The sequence below is a fragment of the Microtus ochrogaster genome, unplaced genomic scaffold (genome assembly GCF_000317375.1).
Source record: "Microtus ochrogaster isolate Prairie Vole_2 unplaced genomic scaffold, MicOch1.0 UNK15, whole genome shotgun sequence".
NCBI lineage: Eukaryota > Metazoa > Chordata > Mammalia > Rodentia > Cricetidae > Microtus > Microtus ochrogaster.
The window spans coordinates 4397631-4409922 of record NW_004949113.1 but is presented as its reverse complement, the minus strand read 5'-3'; the positions used below and the strand labels follow the sequence as shown (position 1 = coordinate 4409922).

At 50.9% G+C, this 12292-nt stretch overlaps 1 protein-coding gene across 3 annotated transcripts in view; it reads right to left on the bottom strand.

The window, feature by feature from the left end:
• Adcy7 (adenylate cyclase 7) overlaps nt 1-3171 on the bottom strand; it is a 58792-nt gene extending 55621 nt beyond the window's left edge. For 2 of the 3 annotated variants that reach the window (XM_026789207.1, XM_005367040.2), the window contains exon 1: nt 2901-3041. The gene's annotated coding sequence lies outside the window, so the exon portion shown is untranslated. The other variant, XM_026789208.1, reaches the window with a different exon arrangement.
• Between the last annotated feature and the right edge of the window lie 9121 nt (nt 3172-12292).

Here is a 12292-nt window from a genome sequence, read left to right as displayed (position 1 = left end):
TCCCATAGATTTCTTTAATAGTTGTGTGTGTGTGTTTGCAGTGCTGGGATGGAACCCAGGGCCTGGCGCAAGAGTCCCATTACCCTGCTTTTATCATAAAACACCCATATCATGCCAGGTGGTGGTGGCACACTCTTTTAATCCCAGCACTCAGGAGGCAGAGGCAGGTGCGTCTCTGTGAGTTCAAGAACAGTCTGGTCTACAGAGCTACAGAGTAAATTCCCCGGACAGGCTCCAAAGCTACACAGAGAAACCCTGTCTCGAAAAACAAACAAACAAACAAACAAATAAATAAATGAAGATAAAACACCCACACTCCACTTGCAGCAACACTGCTCCCGTAACCTTTCCCATGCTGCAGCTCACTCTCGGGTCTCCTGTGGATCTTTCAGCCTGGAGCTGGTCCTTGGCCTTTAATCCTTATTGTCTTCACTTTAGAGATGAGAAACTGAGGTCCAGAGAGGCTGAAGCGCCTGCCCAGGGTCACCCTACAGGGAAAGGTGAGTGGGGGGAGAGGGGTTTAAGCTCAAGAGGGGTCCCCTCCAGGCTGTGCACTGTCTCCAGACCTCAGAATGGCAGCAGCAGCCTCACCATCAGCAGGTGGGGGCTGGGCTCCCTCTGGAGCAAGCGGAGGCTGAGTGTAGACACCTCGTTCAGCTGGTGATTACCAAGCACCTGTCTGGGCATACCACCTGGGGTCCTGCTCAGCCCCCACAGGTGGCTATGGCCCTGGCGGAGTGCCACCCCCTCATTCTGTGACCCCAGTTAGCCACTGGAAGATAAACAGTGTTCTGGGGCAGAGAATACTCCCCACCTGTATGCAAACCGGGGACAAAGGGGACTGGGGAGGGATAGGGCCAGCTGGGTGGTGGTGAAGCTGCCTTTAATCCTAGCACTTGAACTCTGAGTTCAAGGCCAGTCTGGTCTACAGAGTGCACCCCGGGAGAGAAACCCTTTCATGAAAAACTGAGCAGGGTGGGGGTGGAGGGTCTCTCTGCTTAGCCCTGGCTGTCCTGGAACTCCTAGGTAGACCTAGCTAGCTCAGAACACACAGAAATCCACCGCCTCTGCCACCCAAGTGTGTCACCACACCTGGTCCACCCAGCTTTTTTCTTTCTGTGAGTTCCGGGGATTAAACTCAGGCCATCAGGCTCGAGCGTGTTACCGCCTGGGTTAGCTCCCCAGCCCCAGCCTGTTCTCTTCTCAGCACAACAGCCTAGGTCACTGTGTTCAAAAGGCCAAAGAGACAGAGCCTAAAGCCCCAAGGGCCCCAGGCCACTTCCCTGACCGGCAGACTAACCAGGCTGACTGTAGCCACAGCTTGACCCATTTCCAAAGCAGATGATAGTTGCCCACCGGGGGAGGAGAAGTCCTAGAGCAAAGGCTGGGAGGTGGACACGGGCGTGGATGATACTGCATCGGACGTTCAGCCCGCAGTATCCGTGATGAGAGTGGGACCACACTCGACAGACCATGGACAAGACACCCTGTTGTCCTAGCATCCGGTGGCCTTTTGAGGGCAGGGCCACCTGAGACTAACAACTCACCCATCTGCCTGCCCAGACATTGGTTGGCACTGAAAGGTCCCCCTCTGGGTTTGGTCAGGGACCAACATAGGCCACCAATGCCCTACATCCAGCTACTGAAGAGAAGTCCACAGGAGCAACAGGAAGAAGGGAGGGGGGGGTAGCATTCTGCAAGCAGTGTGGCCTTTCTTTCCACAGGTGATCTTAGGCCCACTGGAGACTCTGCCTTTGGGCATAGGAGTTCGGTTCACAGGCATGACACATCAGAACTACGTCAGAATGGGACAAGAAGGTCAGAGGATTGAGCCTTGCTCCTAGTTCCTGGCCTAACTTATCTTGAAAGACCGCTGCTTTCCCAGATGTCAGCAAGGCTGCCTAACTCACGGTTAACTGGTTACAAGGCCAAAGAGCATCCACCCACAAAACCCCAACGACATGAAACACCAAGATGACCTAGTGCCTGGGGAGCCTGAATTCAGCACCACAGGAAGTGGTCCACACAGATAATGACCCCCAACTCATCTAGGGGAATCTGCTTGCCAGACTGCATAGGCCCAGCAGCCACTCCCAAGTGGGCCTGTCTCCTTACAGATATGAGGACTGACCGTTCTTGTCAACCAAACCTCAAGTCACCGGAGCCCAAGCTGCGCTGCCCCGTGAGGCCCCTACCACTTGTCAAAGCAGCCCTGCTCCAACAGTTCGCTCTGCGGGCCTGGAGCTGGCTGCGCAGCCAGTCTCCTGGGCCACACAGCAGGCCAGGCAGTCCTACCGGTTGAATGCTCGGTCCAGCATCAGGACTTAAGCTCCTACTGTCCTCTCAGCTTAGGCTCTGTGCTGAGCCTCTTTACCCTGAGAGGAAGGCATCCAAGCAGCTAACCAGGTCCTCAGCACCCTGCCGCTTCCTTCCTGTGGAAGGCATGTGGGGGGCCTGTGGAGATCCCCTCTCGGCTACCCCCGACCCCCGCGCAGCCCCTTAGCGGGGGTCCAGCTGGATGGTGGCTCTCAATGAGCTGTGTCCCCTAGTCACTCTAAGCAGACCACCTAGACCCCTGGCTAGCCCCCAGGGACACATCAGACCCTCCCCGTCACCAAGCGCCCACAGCTATCCAAGCGAGGGAGGGATGTGCGGGTACCGGCGCCCGGGTGATCCAGAGCCTCGTGCCTTCCCCGTCTCCCTCAGACCGGGAAGGAAGCTTCTGAGGGGAAGCGCGGGGCGGAGGCGGCCTGCCTGGATCCCGCGCCCCGGCCGGAGAAGGGCTGGCCGAGCCACCCGTGGCCACCTTTGCGTTTGTCCTGCGGGAACCGAGGCGAGGACCCCTACAGCCACGCCCGTCGCCCGAATCCCCTGACGTCCCAGCCCGCGTTCGCGCTCACCTGCCGCCACCGCCGCCGAGGGCACGGCACACTGGAGTTCCCGCCCGTGGGTGTGAGAGCCCGGGCGCCCCCAGCTGGCCGTCCTGACCATGCGGGGCGCGGGCCGGGGAAATGTCCCCACCCGGTCCTCAAGTAGCCACCTCCGGCTCCCTTACCAGCAGCGCTCGGCCATCTCCCGTGTCCCTGAGTCTGCAGGAGGGAGCCACGCCCGCAGCCTTAGGTCACCAGACAGATTCCATCTCCGGGGTTCCCAAAGTACCTCTCCCACGTGGTTCCCGGCTCCAGGTCCATTCCCACCTCCGAGGAGATTATTAGACAATGTTGTCTGTGCCGCCGCCTCCCTCCAGAGCTCGCCTGCCCTCCGGCCACGCCCCTGTTTCTGGAAGGCTCCAGGCTGCAACTAATGCTCTCCTGCCTTGCGTGGATGTCCCAATCTTTTGTCACCCAGATCTTGACTTCTTAGGACCGTCTGAGAGGAGAGCTACCCACCCATCTGCCTTACAGGCATAACCCTATTCACCTGGAGGGAAAAGCCAGCCTAAGAAAATTTGTATGTGTAGCCTGGTGGTGACCCCTATAACCTGGAGTGGAACACCAGAGTTGGAAAAACAAAATAACAACAACAACAAAACACACACACAAAAAAAAACAAACAAACAAAAAACAAAGAAAAACTGTCCCGGCCAGCCAGTGACGGCACACATCTTTAATCCCAGCACTCAAGAGGCAGAAGCAGGCAGAGCTCTAAATTCAAGGCCAGACTGCTCTACAGAGTGAGTTCCAGAACAGCCTGGACACCCTGTCTCAAAAAGTTCCCTCCCCCTCAAAAAAAAAAAAAACCTACCCTGTTTCTGAGGCTGGGCAAGCAAGACAGTGCTGCCCTGAGTCACCATGAAGCCACCCAGCAGGGCTTTCAGCTGGGACCTCCCCAGGCCTTCTGTGCTGCATCCTTGTGTGTATGAACGGCTGGGCCAACTCAAAACCTTGATGGGATCTGTTCAGTGATGTCCTGAGCATCTGATGGGCACACAGGTGATCCTGGGACAAGCAGAGGGGAGGAATCTGTCTGGTCTAGTGGGATCCTGGGACTTGGGACCCTACCAACAGGAGAGAGAGGAGGTGCCAGAGGATCATGACTGCTTCCCACAGAAGCGCCGGGTCCCACCCCAGAGATCATCTGTCACCTCGATTTCCACTCGAGGGGAGCAGTCAAGGCTTACGCCCCTCTCTTCAGCAAGACTGCCCAGCCTTCCTGACATTGGCCAGACATTACTCCTGGCAGGCCACAGTGATGGCCAAGGTGACCCTTGCTGTCTAGACTGAAGCCTGTTGGCTTTCCCTCACTAAGAGCCCTGGCCTTAGTTCCCAAGAGACGAGCCTTCTGACAGATGGCAGCCCTCATCAGAACCCCAGCATCCTCACTCCATCAACAGAAACCAAGACACAGACAGCTTGCCTAATTGGTCCCAGAACTCCAAAATGGGGGGAGGGGGGGTGACTTGGTGCAGAGATGGCATATCCTCCAGCCTTTCCAAAAGAAAACAAATGAACTAACAAACAAGACTGCAGGGAGCCCTCGGTTCTTTTGGTGTGGGAACGATACTATGACTTTGGTCTTTGGCATTTGTATGTCATCTGCACACAGGCCTGTGACCAATCTGCCAGCAGACAGGAAAAGAGAACCGGAGAAAGGGAACGCAATAGGATGCTTGTCTCAGCATATGCTGCCAGCCCACAGGATGCCTTTACAGTCCTCATCTCTGCTGTGGACAGCCCTGCGGTAGCCTGATGGGAGACTAACGCCCCGGTTGATAGTTATGGTCAAGCTGTGGCCAACACTAGATCTCCCAAAGGTCCAGTGGAAGTGCTCACTGGGTGGGGTGGGCCTGAGATTCTCAGCACAGTGTGGCTGGGGTACTTGACTTTCTAACTTGTTTTGTTTGTCAAGACAGGGTTTCTCTGTGTAACAGCCCTAGCTGTCCTGGAACTCACTCTGTAGACCAGGCTGGCCTCGAACTCACAGAGATCTACCTGCCCCTGCCTCCCGACTGCTGGGATTAAAGGCGTGTGCCACCACTGCCTGGTCCTAACATTGTTTTTCAAAATTTTATTATAGGTAAGTGTGCATGTCTGTACACCACATGAGCTCAGGGCTTGAAGAGGCCAGACGAGGGTGTCAAGATGCCCTGGAGCTGGAGTTACAGACAGTCGTGAGCTGACGTGTAGATGCTGGGACCTGAACTCTGGTCCTCTGAAAGAGTAACAAATATTCTTAACTACTGAGCCACCTCTCCAGTCCCTATGTGTGGATGTTTTGCCTCTATTGCTTGTAGCACCTGCACTACTGGACAGTATGCGAGCCGAGAACTCAGCTGGAGATTTAAACACGTACAGGGACAGAAAAGGACTCCAGACCGAGCTGCATCACTGCCTTCAAAGGACTCCAGACCGAGCTGCATCACTGCCTTCCTCTCAATCTACCGCCACCTTCTCCATATGCCACATGCAGACAGGCAGCCCAGCGGGGTCTGGGTGCTCCAGCTTGCCTCAGCTCCAGCACTTGTTGCCGTGGTTGCCAATGTTCCTGGCACTGCCGTGGCATCCCCCTCGGCCCCACAACCTCTAGTAAACAATTTTGGGAATTTGGATGTCATTCTCTCTCCAGACTACTTCCTGCTGTTTATTGGGTGAAGTTTCTTTGGGGGTTTTTCACGATGACCTTCAGGGGGTCTTGGTGCATCAAACCACATTAGTCTAGAAGAAATCCACAGGTTCTCATCCTCTGTAGAAACAAAAGCAGAACCTCTTTTCCAAAGCAACAAGTCCTTAGACCTGTATTTTAAAGTCAAGATACCTTTCTTAGAAGTTCCCAGAATCAAATGTCTCTCTAGTTAAAAAAAAAAAAGAAAACACAATATACATGATCCAAATTCTCTGTGCACATTCCATCCTTTCGTGGCTTATTTTTTTACTCCTTTTAATCTGACTGTCTGTACTCTGTCTCTTTAAAGACTTACTCTTTTTCTTCCATTCTTCCTTTTAATCTGTCTATACTCTGTCCCTTTAAAAACTTACTTTTTCTTCCATTCTTTTTGAGGCCCTCAATTCACCCTCCCACCTCCTCTTTATTACTTCCCTGCTGGCCAGCCTTCAGGAGGGCATCCCTCAGAGAACATCTAGTCACTGACCTCAGTGATGCCTCCTGCTGTGGCGCCTGCACCACCTGGAACCACTATCCGGCAAGAGTCTGGGGATGAAAACACACATAGACACATACCCACCTTCAATCCACCCTCACCATTCCCGAGGGCAATCTCTCAGTATCTCCCTAGTTCCTGATCTCACTGGGAGCCTCCACTTGTAACCTCCATGATATTGTGTGTTCTCCTGTCCTGTAGCGCCTGTACTGTGTGTACTATGGTACTATGCCTGTAGTATACTGCCTGCACTATGGGACTGTTCATGAGTCTCGGGCAAGGAACTTGAGATTTAAGCACATACGCACACAGAGAGAGACACAGGGACACAGGTCATTCTTGATACAAGAATGCCAACTTTATTGTGTTCAGGGGCAGCTTATATAGTGCTCTGGGCATGCCCCAGCTCTGGCCTTGCCCCAGCTCTCGGGATCTTTTAGCTGCAGCCACCAGAAACCACTCCCCTGTCTCGTGCTCAGAGCAGCTGCAAACACAGGAAAACAAGTTGTTTACATGAAATTCAGGGTCTGGGAGTCCACAGTCCCCAACATTTGTTTACATGCCTGCAGAGGCCAAAGGAAGGTATCAGATCCCCTGGAGCTGGAGTTACAATTGTGGGTTGCCAAGTAGGTTCTAGAAACAGAACTCAGGTCCTCTGCAAGAGCAGCAAGTGTTTTTGAGTACCAAGCCATCACTCTAGACCCTCCACCTAATTTTTGGAGAAATCGTCTCTCAGCCAGGTGGAGGTAGCAACTCCTTTAATCTCAGCACCCAGGAGGCAGAGGCAGACAGATCTCTGAGTTCAAGTCCAGCCTGGTCTACAGAGTGGATTCTATGACAGGCAGGGCTACATAGAAAAAACATGTCTCAAAAAAAGAAAAGAAAGGGCTGGAGAGATGGTTCAATGGTTAAGAGCTCTGGCTGCTCTTTCAGAGGTCCCGAGTTCAATTCCCAGCAACCACATGGTGGCTCACAGCCGTCTGTAATGAGATCTGGTGCCCTCTTCTGTGTGCAAGCATAAATGCAGGCTGAATGTTGTATACATAACTAAATAAACAAATCTTAAAAAGAAAAACTCCATAAAAAAAGAAAAGAAAAAGAAAGAAAGGGAATGAAGGAAGAAAGAAAGAAAAGAGAAGAGAAAGGAAAGGGTCTCTCCCTGAATCTGGAGTTGTTTGACTACATTAGCTGGCCAGTGAGCAACAAGGACTCATGAGTATCCTTCACCTTCACCTCCAGTGCTGGAGTTACAAGGTGCACGGACCCAGTACACAGACCCAGCTATACTACAGCCTGGCTGTCTGTGGTCTAGGGAAGTGCTATTAGGAGGTGGAAGGCTAGCTGAGTCGGGGAACTCCATCTATGCAGTTTTTAGATTATCCCCTGTGCAGCTGTTTAATAATGCAGCTGTTTGGGGTCACCCACACTTTTATAGGTAATCCTGCAGTTCACCAAGCTGAATTGTTCCTCTGGTCTGTTGTTGGCATGCTATCTGGGACGAGCAGAATTTGTTCATCTCTGGAGCTAGAGTGATAGCTCTGTGGTTAAGAGTACCCACTGCTCTTGCAAAGGACCCAGGTTCGGTTCCCGGCACCTACATGGAGGCTGACAAGCCACCTGAAGTTCCACTTCTAAGGCATGTGACACCCTCGTCTGACCTCTGCAGGCATGGAATGTCGTTTTAGGAGTCCATGGAGCACTTAGGAGGTGAGGCCTCCTGCCTGGCAGAAGCGAGGTCCTACCTGGAGGCGGGCCTTTGATGGTTATAGCCTCTTCTGGTTCTAGCCTGGCCTGAGTGTTTTGCTTACTGGCCCAGTAGAACCTGGGAGAGCTGCTACATTGTTTCCGCTCCCCAAGTCCCACCATAGACCGATCTGTTCCCTCCGCCGTGCCTTCTTCACTGTTAGACTGAAACCACGAGCCAAAACCCTCTCCCATTAAGCAGCTTCTGTAGGGTACTTGATCCTAAACTGAGAAAACCGTCTAATCCAGAGAATCGGCCCTGTGAGTGGGGCTGTTGGTGTCCTAAGTCTGACCATGGGTTTCATCAGCCTTCAGGACTGCTTTGTGGAAGAGTCGGGAGCTGAAGGATAAAGAAGCCCAGAAAGCTGTAAGCAGAGGTTAATGGGCCATTCTGGGGGGAGCACCGAGGAGCAGAATGCCAAAAAAAATGTGGGCATGGGAGAACACACCCAAACCCAGTAAGACAGATGGGAAACCCTACAGCCTGTGTGAGCTCCAGGTCCTTTAGGATCCCTGTATCTGCAGGCCCGTCTCCTGTGGCACACACGGGCCGGCCATCTCTAGGGCTGACCCTACTGGCTGCCAACAACTTTCCTCAGCAGACATCCCATGTTCCAGGCATCATCATTTCCATAGCAACTGTGGCTTTCCCTTTACGGCTAGACACATGCGCAGATGTAGACATTTGGACATGGAGGTCGGGAGACAGCTTCAGGGGTCAGCTCTCTCCTTCTTCTCTGAGTTCTGAAGATCAAGCTCAGGTCACGAGATTTGGCAAGTGCTTACGCCACGTCACCTCGCCAGCTCAGGTTGTTTTTCCTTACTATCGTCCCATTCCTTTTGGGATAGAAATGTTTACCCTGTTACACTTTACATTAGAAGTTTGTAACCTGGGGGCTGGAGAGATGGCTCAGAGGTTAAGAGCGTTGCCGGCTCTTCCAAAGGTCCTTGAGTTCAATTCCCAGCAACCACATGGTTGATCTCTGTAATGAGATCTGGTGCCCTCTTCTGGCGTATAAGCACACATGCAGGAAGAACACTATACATAATAAATACACATTTTTAAAAAGAGAACTTTGTAACTTGTTGGGCATGGTGGCACATGCCTTTGATCTCAACACTCTAGAGGCAGAGGCAGGCAGATCTCTGTGAGTTCGAGGTTAAGCCAGGTCTTCAAAGTGAGTTCCAGGACAGCCAGAACTACACAGTGAGACTCTGTCACAACCCGTCACGGGGATTATTACAAGGGCTCACACGGAGTTCTCCATGAATATCAGAAGATACTTTGGACTCTTGGAGAGTGTTGGGATTCAAAACTGTGGGGACTTTTGATATTGTACTGAATTTTACTTACATTATGAGATGTCCATGAGCACACAGGGGACCTGGGGGAAGAATATAGAATCTGAAATGTCCCCCACAGGCTTGTGTTTTGTCCCCAGCTGGTGGTATTGTTTTGGTGAGCTGTGGAACACTTAAGGGATGGAGGGGTGGGGTGTCAGGAACATACGCAGAGGGCCTAGGTCAGTTCCGTGCATGCTCTCTGGTTGTCTGTTCAGTCTCTATGAGCCCAGGTTAGTCTAGTCTGTGGGTTTTCTTGTGGTGCCCTTGACCCCTCTGACCCCTACAACCCTTCTGACTCCCCCTCCTCCACAGGATTCTCTGAGGTCTGCCTAGTGGTTCCATCAGTTACTAGATGATGCCTCTCTGATGACCACTGGGCTAGGTCTCAATCTATGATTAGAACAGAATATCATTGGGAATCATTTCATTGATTTTTTTTTAAAAAAATCTTGTTTTTTACCAATCGTGTTTGGTTCTATCCTAGGTCTCGAATACATTTTCTTAACAAGAAACATCTGGGGATGAGAGGAAAAGACTTGAGGAAAAATATAAAAGCAGAAATGAAAACCTCCCAGAAGGGTTAGAGATACAGACCAAAATGCCAGAGATGGAAGGGATGGAAGGCAAAACAGACAGCTAGAGAGAGGCTTTCTGCCCCAACCCCCAATATTGAACAAATGGGGAGCCCCCAGGAAAGCAGAAGCGATGGGAGCAAGTGAAAATTCAGGATTTCCCCATATCTGAAGGATGTGTATCATGACGTGAAACACACCCGTCATGTAAAGTATTCAGTACAATGGATTAAAAACTCAACTTCCATACAGTGATTTTTTTCAGAGCATTGAGGGGAAGGAGGTCCTAAACATTTTTTTTGTTTTTTTTTTTTTTTTGGTTTTTCGAGACAGGGTTTCTCTGTGGTTTTGAAGCCTGTCCTGGAACTAGCTCTTGTAGACCAGGCTGGTCTCGAACTCACAGAGATCCGCCTGCCTCTGCCTCCCGAGTGCTGGGATTAAAGGCGTGCGCCACCACCGCCCGGCTGGTCCTAAACATTTTGAAAGAGAAAAAAATTACCAAACCGGTATGGGACTCCTAACGACACTGAGAACGATGCTTTCGGCCTCTGAGAGATGCATCCCAGCCCAGAGTTCTGTATGCAGCCAAACTGTTAACTGGGGACTAGAGCGCGTTTCTCATGTTTACAGCTGCGCAGTGTGCACCAGGAAGCCAGGGGTGGACACCCAGCAAAGTACCTTATGAAAAGGGAAACCCAAGAAACAGGATAAGCCGAGGAATGGACAGGTGAAGGCAATGTCCCAGGTGCAGGGGCGGATGCAAGACCAAGTGACACCAGCGTATCAGCAAGCTTACCTGGGGCCAAGCCTCGGGGGACTCAGGGGAGTGTGACAAACACCTGGTACAGCTAAATAATCTGCAGGGGTCTCACACACTGACAGGGCTTAGGCTCAATTACCATACTAAAATGCCTGGAAAAATAAAAACACTTAGCTGGGCAGTTGTGACACACATCTTTAATCCCAACATTTGGGAGGCAAGGGCAGGTGGCAATCTCAGTGAGTTTGAGGCCAGCCTGGTCTACAAAGCAAGTTCCAGGACAGCCAAAACTAAAGAGAAAAACCCTGTTTTGAAAAATCAGGAGAAAAAAAAACACACAAAAGAGTAAAAAAATAAATAAATAAATAAATAAAAACACTTGTTCAGAAAAAGAAACCAGGGCTGAGGGTGTAGCTCACTCAGCAGTATACCATGTGATTCCACACACAACACCCTGGTTTGAATCCCAAGCCCCCACCTCCTGTGCGTCACATTTTCACACAGCTCAGTTGGTAAAAACAGCATTTATCATCACAGTATCGGAAACACTGTACGCTACAGACTACTAGGAGGCAGCACAGGCCAGAGATTTAAGGACATTGGAAAGTCAACAATTTCAAAACGTAAAAATTGAGAAGTGGCAGAAGTGTGTCATCGAGAGGCTGCCCAACGCTTGCCCGCTCCTGGCTGAAAATGACTCGCCTGACTTAGCAAGTGGCTACCCCAGAAGCTAGGGGAGTCATTTAGAAGGCTTCAGTGTTCTGCCCCCAGCTGTTGGCTCTTTCTCAGCAGAGCCAGGACATCTCCCTAGCCCTCTGCCTCTTTCCTGCCTCCTTGCCTGGAGAGCTGTCCTGAGTCCTCAAGCCTGGAACTTGGAAACGCTGTTGTGTTGAAGTGGATTTTAAACAGAGTGGCTGGCGCAATCCTCCTTATGGCATTTTGAAGGGTCCTCAAGAAAAACCACATCCCTGGTGCCCAAAGTGCAAAGCTGGTCTGCAACCTAAGTTGAGTGGTCAAGCTTCTGAAAATTGATGCCACTTAGAAAGGCCACTTCATCCTTTTAATGAAGACCATCCTTTCCTTTTAATGTTAACATTAAACATGAAGACATCTTTGTAGGGGCTGAAGAGATGGCTCTCAGGGGACCTGGATTCTCAACGCCACGAGATGACTCACAACTGTCTTTAATGCCAGATTCTGGACATCTGATGCCCTCTTCTGGCCTTTTTGAGCATTGCATGCACAGTGCACAGACAAACAGGCAGGCAAAATTCATACACATAAAACTAAAAATACATCCTTTACTTTCCTAAAAAGGGCACTGTTCTATTTGTGTCCATCCTTTTGGGGAGTTCCTCTTTTAATTCCACAACTTCAAAAAGGCATTACTTACAGCTTTAAATGCACACACACTTCTTTTAGACTGAAATCATCTCTCTCTCTCCTCTCTCTTTCCCACCCCAGGTGGATTATTTCAAATCCCTAGATCCTTGGGTTCTGAAATTGTCCTCTTAGACAAGCAGAGAATTGAAAACATTTTACTTCAAAGGCAAAATGTTCCCAATTAAAAGCCAAAAAAGTTGCATTCCTTATTTAAGCTGGTCAGCCCAGACTGTCTCACTCACTGCTAAATGAGGCACTGCAGCACAGACTCCAGCCACAAGACTCAAGACTGCGATCCAAGGAAAACATCTTTTCAAATAATGTTGGGCACCTAGAGCTTAGAGATGACTCTGGGGTTCCCTACAGCCCGGTTAGCTTTTATTCTTTTTCCCA